The sequence below is a fragment of the Podarcis liolepis genome (genome assembly GCF_965112155.1).
Source record: "Podarcis liolepis genome assembly, chromosome: 8".
In the NCBI taxonomy this organism is placed as follows: domain Eukaryota; kingdom Metazoa; phylum Chordata; class Lepidosauria; order Squamata; family Lacertidae; genus Podarcis; species Podarcis liolepis.
Window position 1 is genome coordinate 11130712 of NC_139560.1, and position 20716 is coordinate 11151427.

The 20716-nt window shown below is 47.6% G+C and overlaps 1 protein-coding gene and 1 long non-coding RNA gene across 4 annotated transcripts in view; both read left to right on the forward strand.

Annotated features, from left to right (window-relative positions):
* KCNQ3 (potassium voltage-gated channel subfamily Q member 3) overlaps positions 1-20716 on the forward strand; it is a 162009-nt gene that overhangs the window by 52176 nt on the left and 89117 nt on the right. The window lies entirely within an intron of this gene.
* LOC310713263 overlaps positions 9138-20716 on the forward strand; it is a 29189-nt gene continuing 17610 nt past the window's right edge. For both annotated transcript variants that reach the window (XR_014529162.1, XR_014529163.1), the window contains exon 1: positions 9138-9233. This is a non-coding gene — a long non-coding RNA (uncharacterized lncRNA). The remainder of the gene's footprint in view (positions 9234-20716) is intronic.

Sequence of the window (20716 nt, forward strand, 5' to 3'; positions counted from 1 at the left end):
AGCTGGACCTCAGTGTCCAGGCAGAACAATGGAGGTGGAGACGCTCCTTCAAGTATACTAGACCGAGGCCGTTTTTCAGTGGCTTTCATTTAGTTTCTTGGCCCTTAAATGGAACAGGACTGCAATACCTCAAGGACTGCCTTTCCCCATACGGACCAACCTGGTCCTTGCAATCATCATCTGTGTCCCTTCCCTGAGAGGTCCAGAGGATGGCAACAGGAGAACAAGTGGCTTCCCATTTGTGAAAATCCTCTCTCCAGGGAGACTCACCTGGCGCCTTCATTACACATTTTTAAGCACCAGGCAAAAATGTTCCTCTTCTCCCAAACATTCCTCTTTGGCTAATTAAACAATCTATGGCCTTTTTAACTGTGTTGGGGGGCGGGCGTTACTGTTTTGTGTGTTTCTGTGTTATGTAGTTTTGTGTTCCTATACCATGAACCACCCTGTGATCCTTGGATGAAGTGCACCGTATAATTTTAATAAATAATAACAATAATAATCTTTCCTATTCATTCTGAGAGCTGCCTTTTTCTTTCGATTATGAAAGTCTGCCAGGTTGGCAACCCTGGAAGGCATCGTGAAGCATATGCGTCATGTAACCTTGAAGTGGCCTTCGTATTGAGCAGGACCTCCTGCTGCTAATGGCATGATGTTGTTCCCGGCCTGCTCAGCCTCCAGAAAGGCTCAGAGGAGTGTATAAAGATGAATTATTCAGAGGTTGCCTTTCCAGCTCCATAAGCAGAGTTGGAGATGAATTAACTTTTCATGGCTGATCATAAATCCGGGAGTAATGGCGAGGGTATCCCCGCCGTACGGAGCTATATATAGCTCATGCCTGCAGTAACGTGCAAAGAGTAAACAGAAGAAAACCTCAGAATGGAGGAACTAGGGTAGGGGGGAGGGAAATGTCTGGCAAGGATATAAATCAGCCTCAGAAACAGGCAACCCACCTTCTCAATGTCTCTACAGCTGTTCTTACATTACTGCAGGCACAGATTTTGCATCACAGCCATTCAGTGTTTCATCCAACCAGCCCTGCTCTTAATTCAATTGTCATTCTGACGTCACTGCTGGAACAAAAATCCGAATTAAGGAAGTGCACTTTCTCAAATCTTTAGCCTTGGTTTAGTTGTTTTTTTAAATGAAATACAGTGGTACCTCTGGTTGCGAACGGGATCCGTTCCGGAAGCCTGTTCACAACATGAAAAGAGCGCAACCCACAGCGGCACATCTGCGCACGCGCGGGTTGCGATTTGCTGCTTCTGCGCATGCGTGTGACATCATTTTGTGCTTCTGCACATGCGCAAGTCGCGAAACCCGGAAGTAACCCTTTGCAGTACTTCCGGGTCGCCGCAGGACGTAACCTGAAAGAACGTAACATGAAGCGGACGTAACATGAGGTATGACTGTAATCAACAACCAAAGCACAAAATAAGTGAAGCCAAATTGCAATGTATCCTAATATTTCTCTACCTCGGCTGCTGTTCTTTAAATCAGGAACAGGAATAGAGGTGTCCAGGTGTTCTTGGGAACTCCAGCTCCCATCAGTTGCAACCGGCAGGGCAATGGTCAGGGAAGATGGGAGTTGTGGTCCCACAACATCAGGAGGGCCATGAGCTCCTTATCCTGACTCTAAATCAAATAATTCTCCAAAGCCTACAGAAATATCCCTCTCCCCAAAAATATCATGATTAATTTCAGCTTGCTCCAGTCTCAGTGGTCTACAGCAGTGTTTCCCAACCACTGTTCCGCGGCACACTAGTGTGCCGCGAGATGTTGCCTGGTGTGCCGCGGGAAAAATTAAAAAATTCGAAAGATTTTTTTTTTAAGTCAAATTTTCGATTGGGGCACCGTCACTAGATGACCCCTGGGGTTCCCTCCCTCCCTCCCGCTCTGCGCCTCCCTCCTCCTCCTCCTCTGGGGAGACCCTTCCTGGCTCTCGGCCAAGGCTTGGCGGCTGCCACTCACTCATTCGCTCGCCCACCCGTCCCTCCATCCCTGCACCCGGCCTCTCCCCCTCCGTCCCCGGCGCGGGGGCTGCCGGGATCCGTAGTCCCCTCGCCCTTGGGCTCCGTGCCCGCGCGGGGTGCGCGAACTACGTTTCCCAGCATGGCCTGGCGGGCCGGGCGTTTTGTTTGAAGCGCTCTTCTCCCGGCCATGGAATGAGCGCAGTGGCGGTGGCCGGGCGGGCAGGGGCTCTTCCGCGCAGACCCCACGCAGCCTGCCTGCGCCCCCGCGGAGAACGGGCGGCAGGATGGGGGGGTTTATTTTTGCAATGCTGCATCCGCGCCGGAGGGGACGCATCGGACCGCGGGGAGACCCCTTGGCGGGCGTGCAAGGCAATGCATGCGTGCAGGCGTTGCATGGAGTGCAGTGCAATGCAATGGCAATGCGGCGCCCTGCATGCATGCATGCAACTTCCACCGGCGCTCCGGACTTGGCAGGTGAGGGGGGTCCCCAGTGGGCGGCAGAGAGAGCCGGGAGGGCGAAGGGGAGCCGGGGGGGAGCAGCGCTGCTCCCTGAGCCGAGCCCGGGAGGAAACTTCGGCATCGTTGCGCCGGGTGTTGGAAGCGGAGGCTGGCGGGGGCCCCTCACCTGCAAAACCTGGTCGCCTCTCATATATTTCGTGCATTGCATTCACCGCCCGCTTTCTCCTCCAAGGAGCTCCCGGGGGCGCGCGTGGTTCTCCCCGTGTTATCCTCGCAACAACAGCCCTGCGAGGTGGGTCAGGCGAGTAGCCCAAGGGAGCACCCAGGGATTGTCCTGGCCAGATGGGGTGATTTGAACCCTGCACTCTGCCCGGTCTTCGTACTCATTTAGCCCCCACATGTGCATGACTGTGCATGACTGAGGTTTTTCCCCCTCGTCTTGGCTATGGTGTGAGTCTGTGCTGTTAATTAATGGGGTTCTGCCTTCGGAGAAGATGAGCCAGCCCTCAAGGAGGTGATTATGTAATTTGCTAGCAATTCATGTCCCTCCCGGCGTGACGCTGCGCGCTGACGTCACGGGGCTGTAATGGTGGTGTGCCTCGAGATTTTTTTCATGAAACAAGTGTGCCTTTGCCCAAAAAAGGTTGGGAAACACTGGTCTACAGAATGTGATGATGATAAATAATAAGGATCCTTGGTGGAATATAAATGTACTTTAGAGGCAGATTTAGAGCACCACGGCTTGTTTGCCTGCACAGGGTTCAAGGGCCAAGGTGGGCACCTTTTCTACCTCCTTCCCAAAGTCTAGGCATGAGGGCTCTGACAGGGTTCTAGCCCCTTTCCTGAAGCCCATTTCCTGAGGGCTCTAGGACCCTGCTCTGAGCCTTCTTCCCTTGTCGGTTCCCCAGATGCTTCACCCCACTGTTCCTCTGCATCCAACCAGTCCAGAAGTAGGGCCAGAAGAGGCCATTGTATGAAACCCATGAGAACAGCTGCCAGTCAGTGTTGGAAATGCTGAGTGAGATGGACTAGGGATCCTACTCAGCAGAAGGCGGCTTCTGATGCTTCAAATGATGTTCCGATGCTTTAAATCAGGCGTGGGGAACCTCAGGTCTGGGGGCTGAATGTGGCCCTTAAGGCCTTTCTATCTGGCCCTTGGGACTGTCCCCAGCCACCCCCCTCTCCCCAGACCACCCCCATCACCAGATCTCCTTTGCACCCTCTTGGTGTGTTTCTGCCTATATGAAATAATCTCCAAAAAATATCTACATGGTGCCTAGGGAACAACTTGCACCTTAATATCAGAAAGACAAAGGAGATGGTGATGGACTTTTGGAGGAAGAGAGGAGAACTAGCCCCGCTGTACATCGGGGAGGGCTGTGTGGAGAGAGCCTCTTCCTTTAAATTCCTAGGAGTTTATCTCAGTGAAGACCTTACTTGGAAAATAAATACAACCCAGGTGGTTAAGAAAGCCCAGCAGAGACTCCATCTCCTCAGATTATTGCGGAAGAACGATGTCAATCAACATTTGATGATCTCCTTCTACTGGTCAACAATAGAAAGTGTCCTTTCATACTGCATCACGGTGTGGTGCGCTAGTTTGACATCATCTGATAGGAAGTGCCTACAGAGTGTGGTGAACACAGCACAAGATATTATGGGCTATCCCGTGAATCCACTGGATGAAATAGCGGAAGAACGTTGCCTCAGGAGAGTGAGGAAAATTCTCAGGGGGAAAAACCCTGGCCGGCACTTTTTGATCTCCTGCCCTCAGGCAGAAGATATAGAAGCATGATTAGTCACACCAACAGGGTAAAGAACAGCTTCTATCCATGGGCTGTTAGGCTGCTGAATGAAAAGATAACAACAGGGCAACTGACTTTCGGGTTTGGTGTGTGTGTGTCAGTAAATGAATTAAGACTAAGAGAGCTGAGTGGGGGGTGCTCATGTAATCTCACTGTATACAAGTTGTACAAGTGACAATAAAGTATTTCAATAAATATGTCCTTGGACTCTGGCAACGACTCTTGCTTGCCTGGATAAGGTGGAGAAACTAGCTTGCTGTACAAAGCTAATATGTGCAGCAATTGTTCCACTCACTTTTTGCTTCTGGCTGTGTTCGCGGCCCCCATGAGAATGCCTAGCAGGGAATGTGGCCCTTGCTTTTCTCAGCTCTGCTTAAGCGAAGAGTAATAATAATACTGGGAAGATCCAGTCTCAGTCTCTTACGTCATCTTTGTTGCAGCTCATGGAGGGAGAATTTCCTTCAGCTATGCTGCTGAACCTATCACGCTTTGTTTTCTTTTTTTCTTTTTTTAAAAAAAATCTCCCTGTAATTGGTGCCGCTCTGGGGAATTGCAAATGACTGTCTTGAGCGATGACATGTACAGGAGGGAAACTCTGAAGTTCCTTTTCTTCCACCTGGCCTTTGAAGTTGTTTGCAGGTTCCCTGCTATCTTGGAAATGCAATTAATCTTTGACATCTGGCTGTAAATAAGGCTATATTTAGTGCAGCGAGAAAGGCAGGGAAACTCAATTAAGGCTCGGGTGAGTAACTGCTGACTTGCAGAACAGATCTTCTTCTCTAGGTGGTTTTCAAGGAGGTAGAAAATATAGCAAGAAAGCGGCGACTGAACACCCGCAAACCAAGCCCTGGCCTTCCAGAAGTCACTGTGTGGCTGAGGAAAAACTATAAAGATATTAACAACTGTCTCTGTCTCCATCCCCTTATGCCTTAATCTGGGAATGACTGGCGGTGTTCACGGAATCATTTTACCTGCTTTCTCGGTAGCTCTGCCAAATTTTAATCACAGCGTGGGAACAAGGTTGTCTACGGTTTCACTCATACGGTTTCACTCATCAGCCAGTGTGGTGTAGTGGTTAAGAGCGATAGACTTGTAATCTGGTGAACTGGGTTCGATTCCCCGCTCCTCCACATGCAGCTGCTGGGTGACCTTGGGCTAGTCACACTTCTTTGAAGTCTCTCAGTCCCACTCACTTCACAGAGTGTTTGTTGTGGGGGAGGAAGGGAAAGGAGAATTTTAGCCGCTTTGAGACTCCTTTGGGTAGTGATAAAGCGGGATATCAAATCCAAACTCATAAGGCAACCACCTGGTTGCAATTCGCTTGTCCTGTACATGCCTACTCAGAAGTAAGCCCCACTGAATTCAGCAGGATTTGCTTTGGAGTATCGCCGTATAGGAGTGTGCTGTTCAGTGTCAGCGGATCACCAGGGTGTTAGTCAATGAACTGAGTCATTAATAGAATAATTTTCCGCAAAGTTGCAAACCAAATGGAAAACAACCCCTCCCACACACACATGTGTCCTAGCAGAAAGCATTTGAGAAAATTCACATTCCTGTGTGAGAGTTAAAGGGGGGGAGAAGGTGCCCCTTTAAGGTGATGTGTACTGCAGATCTTATAAATACCTCAGTTAATTATTATTTTTAAGTTGCAAAAGGAGATGCAGAAAAGGAGGAAAACAAGTGAGAAGAATTGGAGCGGCAGTAGGTCAAGCACGAAGCTTGCTTCTAAACGACAGATGCCGCCTCTCCCAATAGTTTCTGAAAGGTTGCCATTTTCTATGAAAGGTGTTATTTTTCTGTCTTCCCGTCTGCCCCTTGAATGCAATGAGTTAATTTTGCAGAAATTACACATTCTGGGCATTTATTCCTCCACTCATTTGTGCTCTGCACAGTTCTCTACCCTCTGATGATACTGTGCATACTATACTCTAGTGTGCGCAGTCATTTGAGTGAAGATGCAGCAGGATTTGAAGCCCTCTGGGCTTGTGTTCCCACCCCAAAACACTCTCACCCCATTGTGTTTCCTTATGCAAAGGGCCAGATATCTGTTTGTCCTTGAACTATTCTTACTATCGATTTTTGAATTTATATCTCGCCCCTTTCTCCCAAGGATCCCAGGGTGGCAAAGAGAGAGACAATTTAAGCCAGGGGTCAGCAACCTTTTTCAGCCATGGGCCCATCCACCATCCCTCAGACCATGTGGGGGGCCAGACTATATTTTTTGGGGGGAAATGAATGAATTCCCATGCCCCACAAATAACCCAGAGATGCATTTTAGAAGAAGAGGAAGAAGAGTTTGGATTTGATATCCCGCTTTATCACTACCCGAAGGAGTCTCAAAGCGGCTAACATTCTCCTTTCCCTTCCTCCCCCACAACAAACACTCTGTGAGGTGAGCGGGGCTGAGAGACTTCAGAGAAGTGTGACTGGCCCAAGGTCACCCAGCAGCTGCATGTGGAGGAGCGGAGACGCGAACCCGGTCTTCCAGATTACGAGACTACCGCTCTTAACCACTACACCACACTCTCTCTTAAATAAAAGCACACATTCTACTCATGTAAAAACACCAGGCAGGCCCCACAAATAACCCAGTGATGCATTTTAAATAAAAGGACACATTCTACTCATGTAAAAACAGGCTAATTCCTGGACCGACCGCGGGCTGGACTGAGAAGGCGATTGGGCTGCATCTGGCCCATGGGTCCAGGTTGCCTACCCCTGATTTAAGACCAAAGCAAAAACCTTCTAAAACAGATTGAAATGTTCTAAAAAACCAATTACCGTTAAAACGCTTAAAGACATTCTTCCATCCAATTCCATGCAACATTGCAATATTCCTCACAAAAATTCACCAGCATTTTAGCACGTATTTCTCCTAACGCAACACATATTTGTGGCTGACACACATGCTTTTGGAAGCAATTCCCCCCCCCCCTCAAAAAATGCATTTTCCTATATTGCTGTTTTCACTAATATTTGGCATTTCACTAATATATGCAATTTTTTCGACCGCTGTGCATATTTTCTGGACACTTTTCTGTTTGTTGTTGGAGCGAAGCACGAATTTCAAAGGATAGCTGCAATTTGGGTTGTGTATTCCTTCAGGAAGTGCGAATTAGGCAGGTTCACACTGAAATGGAAAATGCACAAGCAAAAAGAACAGGGAAGGGTCATAGCTCACTGGTTAGAGCATCTGTCTTAGATGCAGAAGGTCACAGGTTCAAACCCCAGCGTCTCCAGGTGGGACTGGGAGAGACTTCCTTTCTAAAACCCTGGAGATCTGCTGCCAGTCTGTGTAGAGCAGGGGTCAGCAAACTTTTTCAGCAAGGGGCTGGTCCACTGTCCCTCAGACCTTGTGGGGGGCTGGACTATATTTTTTTTGGGGGGGGTGATGCAAGAGAACCACAAGCCCCGGTGGCAGCTTACCTGTGTCTTGCGAGCGGCAGGGACTGGCGGCGGTGGCAGTGGCGGTACGGTGAGTGGTGCGCGAAAGGGCTCTGGAGAGGTGCTGCTTAAAATGGTAGCCGCTTGAGCACTGCTGCTGCTGGCACAACAAAGCTCAGCCCCCTTCCTCCTCTGGGCAGGGCGGGGATAATTAATAATAATAATAATTAATAATAATAAATAATTTTATTTATACCCCGCCCTTCCCAGTTCAAAAACCGGGCTCAGGGCGGCTAACAACAAATTTAAAACACTTAATTGTAAAAGTGGCATAAAATACAGTATAAAAACATGAATAACAATAAAATTCAAAAATCAATTTAGGGGAAATAAGCATTAGATAATCCCCAGGGCTAGCTGGCTGAATTGGTCCTACTTGGGCCAGCGAGGAGGCCAGGGGAGAATTAGCTGTGGGGTCTCAGAGCGGGTGATCTTCATAAAAGGGGAGGGGGAGGGAAGAGAAGGGAAATAAAAGATCAGGCTGAATTCAAATTAAAGGCCAGGCAGAATTGCTCTGCCTTACAGGCACGGCAGAAGGAGGTTAAATCCTGAAGGGCCCTAGTCTCATGGGACAGAGCATTCCACCAGGTCGGAGCCATCACTGAGAAGGCCCTGGCCCTGGTGGAGGATAGTCTGACTTCCTTAGGGCCCCGGACCTCTAAACTATGGTTATTCATGGACCTTAAGGTCCTCTGCAGGGCATGCCAGGAGAGGCGATCCCGTAGATACAAGGGCCCTAAGCCACAAAGGGCTTTAAAAGTCAAGAGCAGCACCTTGAACCTGACCCTATACCCCACCGGGAGCCAGTGCAACTGGTAAAGCACTGGGTGAATATGCTCCCATGGCAGGGACCCCGTGAGGAGCCTCGCTGCAGCATTCTGCACCCGCCAGGAGGAGGGAGGGAGGAGGCGGTGTTGCCGTGTGAGGGAGAGAGAAAGAACGTGTGCGCTGGTGATCCATGTGGCGATTCCCGGACCGTCCGCGGGCCGGATCCAGAAGGCAATTGGGCCTGATCCAGCCCCTGGGCCTTAGTTTGCCAACCCATGGTGTAGAGAGTACAGATCTAAATGGATGCATGGGTCTGAGTCAGGAAAAGGCACCTTCCTATGTCCTTGTGTTCTCCTCCATTCCTAGCAATGTTATTCCGCTCTCGCTTCGCTGCTCCCCCTGCCACCTGCACAGTATTTCAGATTCTTGCATGCCTGTCCTTCTTTGAAAATGAATTTTCGCACTTGGCTAGAGTTCCCTTGAAAAAGTCCCGTCCCCCGGTATTTCATTTTCTTATTGGCTGCTTGTGTAAGGCATCTTATCTGACAAGTTGCTAGTCAGCTCACTGCACGTAGCAGAGATAATGTCTAGCCTATTACTAAAGTCCGACAGAGCCTATTTGCTTGTAAACACAAAGGGAAAGGCGAACGGCTGTTTGCCCCGATTCAGCGTGAAAGAGCGAGTTTTTGCGGGGGAAGATCCAGAGCTAATAAAAAAAAGGTCGTTCGGACACAGAAGTTTAAAGTGTGGACTGTGCCTGGAAACAGCAGGGCAAAATATAAGGGTGAGTAAGCCCCAAGTTAGGTCCATTCATTTCAGTGAGTCTACTCTGAGTAAAACTTAGTTGAATGCCATTGTATCATTCTATATGTTCCTTCCAGCAACTAGCAGGGGCATGGATCTGGGCAGAGGCAGATTTAGGGTAGTGTGACCAATTTCTGACCAGATTTAGGGGAGCGTGACCAGTTTGGGCATGGAGCAACTATGATTTAGAACAGAAGGCAAAAGGCAGAGGTGGCAGAATTTTGGTGTTGCTGAAATTTGAGACCTCCAGGTCTGCCGCTGATCTGGGACATGAATACAGTAGTACCTCAGGTTAAGTACTTAATTCGTTCCAGAGGTCCGTTCTTAGCCTGAAACTGTTCTTAACCTGAAGCACCACTTTAGCTAACGAGGCTTCCTGCTGCTGCCGCACCGCCGGAGCACGATTTCTGTTCTTATCCGGAAGCAAAGTTCTTAACCTGAAGCACTATTTCTGGGTTAGCGGAGTCTGTAACCTGAAGCGTATGTAACCTGAAGCGTATGTAACCCGAGGTACCACTGTACCTGAATGGCTTGCTTCAGGATGAGAACAGAAATCGTGTGGCGGCGGTGCGGCGGCAGCGGGAGGCCTCATTAGCTAAAGTGGTACCTCAGGTTAAGAACAGTTTCGGGTTAAGAACAGACCTCTGGAACGAATTAAGTTCTTAACCTGAGGTACCACTGCAATAGTAATTTGCCTACAGCTTTCCTGTCAGGCATGCTTCAGCCCAAAGTTACCGAGTCAGCTAAGTAAATTACTGCTGCTTATGTCTAACTTGGAACTGCTGAATTAGAGCATTCAGAACCAAGAGGTATTCGTTTCTTGCTGTAACATCACCACATCTCTCTGGAGCTAGGCCCAGGCAGTTTTTGGTACAGAGGCCCACAGGGATCATTCCCACCTGGCTCTGTGCGTAAATGGAGCTGACGATTTGGTAGGGGGAATTTTCGTACCTGAGTGAAATACTTAGCCAGGCCTCTGGGGCATGTGGCCTCATCGCAGGAGTGCTGAGCGGTGAAACTGAACAGACGCCCTTGTGTCTCTGTTGGCCAGAGTATGCCAGATTGCAATACTTTCTTCCCTTGATCTGTAAAAAACGAAACACCCCATAATGCTATTATCATGGGTGTGTTACACAAGGAGCCATTTTTACCTTCAGGGAGTCTAATATATAAGCGCAGCATTTCACAAACAGGGCTTGGAGCAAATGACAGGTATCGCTGCTGATCATACCTCCATTTCCATAGTGTGATTCTCACAAGGCAGGAGAGGGAAGGCTTCAAGCTTGCGGGATCTAATTTGCATTTTACTATAACTCTGAGATGTACCAGCTAGAGCCCAGCTGTGCAGAAGACAAAGGCCTAGCTGTATTGGGTTCTGCCTCCATGGAGGCACAGGTCAATTCTGTGTCCAGGGCAGCTGTTTACCAGCTCCATCTGGTACGTAGGCTGAGACCCTATCTGCCTGCGGACTGTCTCGCCAGAGTGGTGCATGCTCTGGTTATCTCCCGCTTGGACTACTGCAATGCGCTCTACGTGGGGCTACCTTTGAAGGTGACTCGGAAACTACAACTAATCCAGAATGCGGCAGCTAGACTGGTGACTGGGGGCGGCTGCCGAGACCACATAATACCGGTCTTGAAAGACTTACATTGGCTCCCAGTATGTTTCTGAGCACAATTCAAAGTGTTGGTGCTGACCTTTAAAGCCCTAAACGGTCTCAGTCCTGTATTCCTGAAGGAGCGTCTCCACCCCCATCGTTCTGTCCGGACACTGAGGTCCAGTGCCGAGGGCCTTCTGGCGGTTCCCTCACTGCGAGAAGCCAAGTTACAGGGAACCAGGCAGAGGGCCTTCTTGGTAGTGGCACCCGCCCTGTGAAACGCCCTCCCACCAGAAGTCAAAGAGATAAACAACTACCTGATATTTAGAAGACATCTGAAGGCAGCCCTCTTTAGGGAAGCTTTTAATGTTTGATGCATTATGGTATTTTAATATTCTGTTGGAAGCCTCCCAGTGTGGCTGGGGTATAAATAATAAATTATTATTATTATTATTATTATTATTATTATTATTATACAGTAAATATCATTTGATCCCAGAATGTCCCGCTTTTCCTTAGGACATACCTATTTCCACTGGAAATAGGTATGTCTACCTATTTCCTTAGGACACACCTATTTCCTTAGGACATACCTATTTCCACAAGAAATGTTGGAGGGTCTGGAGTTATGTGACCTCCGAGCCAAGGAGATAAGATACATCCTTTAGAAGACATCTGAAGGCAGCCCTGTATCAGGAAGTTGTTTAATACTTAGTGTTTAATTATGTTTTTATACACGCTGGAAGCTTCCAGGGCTTTTTCTGAGCTCAACAGAACACAGCTCCGACACATCTTAGGTAGGCGCCATTGCCATTATAAGAGAACAAGTGTTCATGGTGAATTACCCGAAACCCACCACCAAATTGTGGGAGCGGTAGTTTGTTTAGAGTTGTCAGAGTTGTTAACACACCTACCAACATTTCTCAGATGAAAATAGGGACATTCTATTGTACACCAGGAAGCTTCAGAAACATTTGATGATCTCCTACTGGTCAACAATAGAAAGTGTCCTTTCCTACTGCATCACGGTGTGGTACGCTGGTTTGACATCATCTGATAGGAAGTGCCTACAGAGGATGGTGAACACAGGACAAGATATTATGGGCTGTCCCGTGAAACCACTGGATGAAATAGCGGAAGAACGTTGCCTCAGGAGAGTAAGGAAAATTCTCAGGGATCATTCACACCCTGGCCGGCACTTTCTTGATCTCCTGCCCTCGGCCAGAAGATATAGAAGCATGATTAGTCGCACCAACAGGGTAAAGAACAGCTTCTATCCGTGGGCTGTTAGGCTGCTGAATGAAAAGATAACAACAGGGCAACTGACTTTCCGGTTTGGTGGGTGTGCGTCAGTAAACAAGGGGAATTAAGACTAAGAGAGCTGAGTGGGGGGTGCTCGTGTAATCTGACTGTATACAAGTTGTACAAGTGACAATAAAGTATTTCAATTTCTGATCTGTCACCTTGAGCCAATTGCAACCTCTCAACCTACCTCGCAGGATTGTTGTAAAGGGGAAGTGTATGAGGGAAGAGATCATGTACAACATCTTTAAGAGGAGAGACAGGGAGAGGAAGGGCCTGCTCTCCTGCAGCTGCCCAAGAGATAAGGTTGGCAGTGGCCATGGAGAGGCAACAAGAAGCTCCCTTGCAGTCGCAAGCGCCTTCATTGTTGTTACTCGGGACAAATGCCTACTCACCCTCCTCCCAGAGCTTGGCACTGGCGCTGCTAGCAGGGGAAACCAGGATATTCCTGGATCAAATCAAAGAAGCTGGGATAACTTCTGTAATTCCAAGTCCGTCCAGGGAAAATTGGGACACTTTGAGGGTATGCCTTAAGTGCCCTTCTTTCCGCACCTCATAGAGCTACAATGCTCAGAATGGTTTAATAACTTCTTCACAGGGAACTCTGGTTCCATAGCTGAGTGGGGATTTGAACCTGGACCTCCCTGGTCCTGGTTGGGCACTATAACCACTATACCGGACAGCCCTCATCACCTCTAGTGGCTCTCAGCTCTTGTGGTATGTGCTGGTGTGACCCAAGAGTCCTGGACAATTCCTCATTGTTCATCTTAATGCACTCTCCAGAATTGCCTGCAACACAGAGACGTTCGACTGCCGTGGAATCATTGTAGAAAAGCTTCCTTGACAGTAGAAAGTTTGTAAACCTCTGATCTGAAGCAATAGATTTAGAAATATCGTCATGGCTATCACATACAAATGTGACTCTCCATGGGTGATATTCTTACGCCGTTTAATGCTTTGCAGTGTCCACACAAATTATGTCATTTCTACTCTTTCTGAAGGAAGCTCAGCGAGATCGTTCAGCTTTTTTTATTATGATTAACGTCAAAGTCAATATTAGGTTGTGTCAACAAACATCACGTGGCTCTAATCGTGAAGCCTGAAAAAGCAAGGACCAGATTCCAGAAGCCTGAATGCTGTTCTGCAGCAGAACATTAGCTTTGATCTAACAGAATGTCAGACTCTGTTTCTCGGCTGTGAGTGAATGTACTCAGAGTTTAAAGGGGGGGGGGGAATCCTGTAATTGCTGAGTTAGCGGGACATAGCTGGAAATGGGTTGATGGTTGTATTAAGTTCACATTGAATACGAGTACAGATTTCCCCACCAAGTTCTAGGGTAACTTTCTCCTAAACAATACACATGTGCTCATAATTTTTCAGTTTTTATTAAAGGTTTTTCATAGTTAACAAGGGTTAATTGGCACCAAATTATGTCAATTGTACCAATTAGTTGATTTCCAATGAGGGGGGTTGTGTGGTCCATATATATATATATATATATATATATATATATATATATATATATACACACACACACACACACACACACACACACACACACACCCCTCGGTTTAAGAACTTAATTCGTTCTGGAGGTCCGTTCTTAACCTGAAACTGTTCTTGACCTGAAGCACCACTTTAGCTAATACGGCCTCCTGCTGCTGCCTCACCACCAGAGCACGATTTCTGTTCTCATCCTGAAGCAAAGTTCTTAACCCGAAGTACTATTTCTGGGTTAGCGGAGTCTGTAACCTGAAGCGTCTGTAACCTGAAGCGTATGTAACCCGAGGTACCACTGTATATAGAATTCTTGAATCACTGTCCAGTAGCACCTTATATATAAGCACCTTAATCAATGTCCAGTAGCACCTTATAGACCAACTAAGTTTGTTCTGGTATAAGCTTTTGTGTGCATGCACACTTCTTCAGATACACAAAGGTTTATACCAGAACAAACTTAGTTGGTCTATAAGGTGCTACTGGACATTTTTTTATTTTTTTCATTTTTATTTCGACTGCGTCAGACCAACACGGCTACCTACCTGAATCTAGAATCCAAGGATTAAGGAACAGGATGAAGAGGAGAGGAAAACCATGACTGAAGGAAATGGCTATAGCAATCTCTGCATTCCATAACCAGCCAAACATCCTACTGAATAAGAATGTCACCTATACATGGGGAAACAGCAGAACTGGGGAAATGGGAGGAGCATTCTTCCCCAAGCTTCCACCCCAAGCTTTTCTTTCTCCCCACTTCTGGCGTAGACCTACTTTGATGAGAAATCAGAAGAGTATACTGTTGCATTCGAAATCATTCAGCAATTGAAGTAGCTCAACACAACGGATGCTTCAAGTGGTTCCCACAAATTCAGCTGGAAATGCAACTTACACTGGCTTCTCCAGTCTCGCTAGTATTCAACCCCTTATGACAAGCATCTTTCGTACTTAGTAGAGCAGCCTTCTGCTGCTATGACGAAGAAGAAGAAGAAGAGTTTGGATTTGATATCCCGCCTTTCACTCCCTTTAAGGAGTCTCAAAGCGGCTAACATTCTCCTTTCCCTTCCTCCCCCACAACAAACATTCTGTGAGGTGAGTGAGGCTGAGAGACTTCAGAGAAGTGTGACTGGCCCAAGGTCACCCAGCAGCTGCATGTGGAGGAGCGGGGAAGTGAACCTGGTTCACCAGGTTACGAGACTACCGCTCTTAACCACTACACCATGCTGGTGCAGTGTGACCTGCTGCAAATGAGATGCATAGCCAGACAGCTTTTTCTGGCGGTGTTCCTGAGCAATGGGCAAAAGGCTGCTCTTCCAGCTGAATTTTGGGGAAATCACTTGAAGCATCCCTTGTGTTGAGCTATTTCAATTGCTTTTGTTTGATTTGCTCATTGCAAACAGCCGAAGGTCTGTAAATTTTGATAATAATAAACCTGATTTGGAATGGGGGTTGAATAATTTCGATTGCAACTGCACACACACACACACACACACACACACACAGCCTTGCCACTGTAAAAGGACATGATTAGGTTTGAGAAAACACAGGAGAATCCATATCCAAGTTCTGTTGCAAAATGTTTTTAATTCAATTTTTAGTCATTAAGTCTGACAAGATGAATTCCAGCTGTGTAGCTATTGAATAAGCATCTTGGAGAGATGGATTGAGAGACGTTCAATCCCATGCATCATGGAGTGACAGATTTCCCCTCCAAGTTGCAGTCCATGGATGAAGGGGCAAATTGCCTTTAATGTACTGTGCACACAAGTACAATATTTCACCTTGACGTAAACTCTGCTTTATGTCATTGGGGGCCATGCCGTTGCATTGGACAAAGGGGAAAGATGCCGTTGCCCCAAGTTTGGCATGGCTTGGTCCTTGATGAAGGACAATGGACCCAAGTGGGTTATTGGACTACTTACTCTTTGTGAACAGCCACTTACACATCTGCTTCAGCCATGTCTACTTGCAGTGAGAGAGGGGATTTTGCTTGGAAGTCAGGCTGACTTGGTTCAGCGTACTCCCAAGTGTGCTTAGGATTTAGCCTTTGATTGCTTATCCCAGCCTGAATGTGGCAGAAGGAGAGCTTAGTTACCGCTGGATAACTCAGTTGGTTAGACTGCTGTGCTGATAACATCAAGGTTGCAGGTTCAATCTGTGGGAATGTTCAGGGATGCAGGAGAGGATATATTGTCTGATAATACCCTTTCCAACTTGTGTTAGCAAGTTCACAATTTAGCAGAGTAACATTCCCCTTTTAAACTTGCAGCGGATGTGTTTGCTCAGGCTTGCTAAAGCCTCTATAATAACTGTTCTGGTATTTCCCCTTTATTCCCTCATAAAAGATAAGACACGACAAAGTCTTCTATAAAAGTATAAAAAGGTTTACTCACACAGCATTCTGTTCACAATCGGATCCCAGAAGGCAGACTTAGCTTAGAAAAGTAACATATACCTGGAAACTATCTCATAAGAAGACAGTCCCTTTGTCCTCTCTTGGCTGGAAGCCAAGAGGGCATCTTTGGCTAAGCAGATGTTGCTCCTTCGGTGCATGTAGTCAAAGAGAGAGAGAGTGCTGCCCTGCCCTGCGCTTTTGTCATTACCTGCACAGGTGAGGCCACACCCACCTCTAATCACATGCAGAGGAAGTCTGTCCCAGCCCAGAAGGAAACAGGAAGTTTATCTGCTGGCTGGACATTCCTCCCCATGTGTAAACATGTTCACTCTAGAAATGTTGTACTTGACTGCTCTTGTGTTTCACATCCCACACAATCCCCATTCAGGACAGCCGCATACTCCTGCATTGCAGGGAATTGGACCAGGGGTGTAGGAAAGGGGGCAGTGGGGCGGACTACCCCGGGTACCCTCACTGAGGGGGGTGATATTCGGTGTGCTGCCTACTCGTGACTCCCAAGCCTACCCCGAGCTGTCGGGGTAAGGGGGGAGCTGCACCGCATTGCCGGCAGCATTCCCCCCTTCCCCCTTCATTTTGACAGCTTGGGGGAGGCTTGGGAGTCGCGGGCAGGTGGCGTGCTGAATGTCCGCCATGGGCAGCTCGCTTTGCCCCCATGGGTGACTTGCTCTGCCCCCATGGGCAGCTGCAGGGCGCGCACGCCACTCCAGGTACCTGAGCGGCTATCCCACACCTGGGAGGGCACCTTCCGTGCCATGCCTCCCTCGGGAGTGTGCCCACCCTGGACAGCGTGGGCATATGCTCTGTTGCTGGGTTGGACTAGACGATCCTCAGGGTCCCTTTCAACTCTATGATTTTTTTTTTTAAAAAAACTATTTTTATTATAAATTTTATTAGTAATTTCCACACAACAACACGAAAAATATCGAAAAATAACAATACACAAAGTACACATCCTGAAAGAATCCTGCGAACTTTAGTATACCTATCACATAGCTGTAATTTCCAGTTAAGAAATTACTGTTACCTGGATTCTTGGTATGTGTGTGTGTGTTTTAAATGTTCTTTAAACATCTGATGTGTATGCAGCTGAAGGCTCTCATCCCATTGTCACCTGTATTCATTTGCCTTTGTCTGCAGGGAACTCGAGATGGGGGAGAAATCCGATTCCGTTTGCATTGTAAGGCAAATTACCTAATTTGCACTTCCGGAAACAATACAGCAAGAGTGAGGAACCTTATTCGCCCAGATCTTTATCGGTCCCACTCAACAGGCCAACTCTGATAGTTAGGTGGGGCAACCCACCTGTTGCCCTCATGATGTCATTATGGCATCACATGATTGACAGGTGGCGTATCCCACCCACGTGTCAAAATCCTTTTTCGTGGTGTTCCGGAAATTGGGAAACACAGTACAAGGGGCAGTGCCAGGCCTATTCTTTGCAAGCTGGTTCATGCTGCTCCCTTGAACCTCCAGTTTCAAAGAAACAGCACAAAGCCCTTTGCAAGCCACCCTGGTCTTCTCCCTTCAACTTTCCGTTCTGGAGGTTACAGAGAGCAGCAAAAAGCAGTTTGTGTTGGGGCTGCTTCACAGAGCAGTGCTGGGAGTGAGAAGTCGTTTCAACTGAATGAAAACTGCTTCCCCCTCTTTGAGCAAGGCACATTCCTGCAGGCCATCAGCTGATCTGCTGTTGGGAGAACGTCTTGCTCCACCAGAAGAGAGCCAGTGTGGTGTAGTGGTTAAGAGAGGTAGTCTCGTAATCTGGGGAACCGGGTTCGCGTCCCCGCTCCTCCACCTGCAGCTGCTGGGTGACCTTGGGCTAGTCAAACTTCTCTGACGTCTCTCAGCCCTACTCACCTCACAGTGTGTTTGTTGTGGGGGAGGAAGGGAAAGGAGAACGTTAGCCGCTTTGAGACTCCTTAAAGGGAGTGAAAGGCGGGATATCAAATCCAAACTCTCTTACTAGGAAGCCCATATTTGTATGAGTTCAGGTGTAGGGTGTGTCTTCCTCAAAACAGCCTCATAACCTGCAAGTTCCCCACCACTGCAACGCACAGACAAAAATGCAGCCACTCTCCTCAATTTGCACTTCTCTGAATTTTGCAAAGTAGTTCTCCAGACAAGTAATACGTTCAGAATGCATATGCTAGGTAAAGTGTGAATGAACTTCCATGGGGCCTTTTAGAAGAAAAATGGAATTTGCAGACTGATGTGGAAAACTGGAGATCTGAATTGAAGAGTGGGGAAAATGAGAAACCAAAATTGAGAGATTCTCCCGAACCTTCTTGTCAGAGCAAACAAAGAGCAGCTGAAACCTCTAATCAAGTATAATGTGCCTTTATGCAATAAAATTTATAGGGTTAATGTGGCTGGATAAATGTAGATTTGCTTTTCTCATTCTACCCTCCCTACATTAATTTCAGGCATTATTCTTACTAGATTGAGGGGGAAAGTAGCCTAGCGAATGAGACAGAAAGAGTGATCTTTCTAACTTTCCTTGTTTAACAGAAAATACAGAGAAACTTGTCCTTTTAGTAGCCATTTGTAACATATGGTGGAACAAGACTCCTATTTTTATGTAGCTTCTGGACAATGGTGATAAATCACTGCCTTTCATTTGCGTTCGTTCCTGCCCCCCCCCCCCGTTCACCCTGAAAGCTCTGGATGGCACAAACTGCTTTAAATAATGTATTCTTTGCACCCACCCCGTTGGAGAACACAGGCTTACTCATACTTTGACATCAGTGCTAAAATGCTTCACTGCCTCAGCAAGCCTGAAACGGTGAAGGCTCCTCAGTTGCTTAAACCCCCCCACTAATTTAGTGGTTATCATACAGAAAGGAGAAAGTGCCAGGTTTGAGTTGTTAGGTATTGAGGGCTCCTCCAGATGACCTGTTTATCGCGTATCCATCTTCATTTGCTTACATGGAGGTTAGACAGTGGCTCAATAGATCATTTGTTTGCAGGAAGGTTATATGGCAATGAGTAGGGACGTGGGTGGCTCTGTGGTCTAAACCACTGAGCCTCTTGGGCTTGCCGATCAGAAGGTCGGCGGTTTGAATCCCGTGATGGGGTGAGCTCCCGTTGTTCAGTATCAGCTCCTGCCAACCTAGCAGTTTGAAAGCATGTCAAAGTGCAAGTAGATAAATAGGTACCACTCCGGCGGGAAGGTAAATGGCGTTTCTGTGCGCTGCTCTGGTTTCCCCAGAAGCAGTTTAGTCATGCTGGCCACATGGCCTGGAAAAACTGTCTGTGGACAAACGTCAGCTCCCTCGGCCAGTAAAGCGAGATGAGCGCTGCAACCCCAGAGTCGTTCGCGACTGGACTTAACTGTCAGGGGTCCTTTACCTTTTATGCCTCCTGAATTACTTGCATGGTGTTTATATGCCTTCCCATGGATTATTTTTTCCTCCCCTACTTTTGAGTGCATTTCCATGTCTCTTTCCTAAGTGCCAAAATTCTGGTGGGGTTTTTGTTTTAAAGCAGTGAAATATACTGAGTCGCAAAGTGATTTCATGCTCTTTATTCAGCTCATAGTGGTGAGGAGGAATGAACGAAAGTCCCCTCAAAGTATCTCCTTTATATACATTATTTACACAATGGGCTGCACATGATTGGTTAATTCTGGAATTCTACTGTAAGCCAATCAGGTTGTGGATTCACTTATATCTGGAGCATGATTGGGTGGTTCCTGCCAACCAATCATACTGCTGCATTGTTCTTGGACCAATCAGACTGCTGCATTCTGAATCCTATTGTTCTAGGACCAATCAGACTGCTGCAGTTTGGATCCTATTCAACTCAGTACATAACAAGCAGATTGGTTTATTTTGTTTATAAAATTTGTCCGTTGCTTTATCTGGCCAAAGGCAACCCAAAGTGTCTTACAACCAAGCAACCAAAACAAATTACACCCCACCCTGAGACATTAAATCCGGGGTGGGGGAAAAATACATTAAAAGCATCCCGCCCACTTCTAAAAGGGTGCAGATAGTTAAAGACCAAAGTACTGGTTATAGAAGAAAGTCTTTCCTGGTGACTAGAGATATGTAATGCAGGTGTCAGGAGAGTTTCCTTGGGGAAAGCATTCCACAAGTGGGGAACCAGTACAAAAATGGTCTGTTATCATGTTGACACCCACTTCACATGACGAAGGGCCTCAGATTTTGATCTCAGCTTATGTTTAGCATTCTCTCATTCCCTCTGTTTCCTACTTGTGTCTTCATCTTCATGAGGGCAACTGGGGTGTGATGGCCTGGGACTCAGGCTCAGACTCGGAACCAGAGGAGTCGCAGTCTGCACCTGATCCTCTGCCTCGGGCGGCATCTGAATCGAGTCTGGGGCCTCATTCTGAAGAGCCTCAGTCTGCACAGGTTCCCCTGCAACAAGCACCAGCTGGGCCGAGGCAGGGGCCTGAGCCTGCCCTGGCTCCAGATGCGGGGATTACCTGGTTGCCTTCAGCTGGGCCATCACTTACAGCTGCTCCACTACCGGTTTGGTCAGGGGAGGCTGAGGCAACCTCTGGGTCTAGTAACCCACCGACGGCTCCTGAGCTGCAGAGACTGAGGTCTGAGAGAAGGAGAGACCTGAGTACAGTGGTGCCCCGCAAGACGAATGCCTCGCAAGACGGAAAACTTGCTAGACGAAAGAGTTT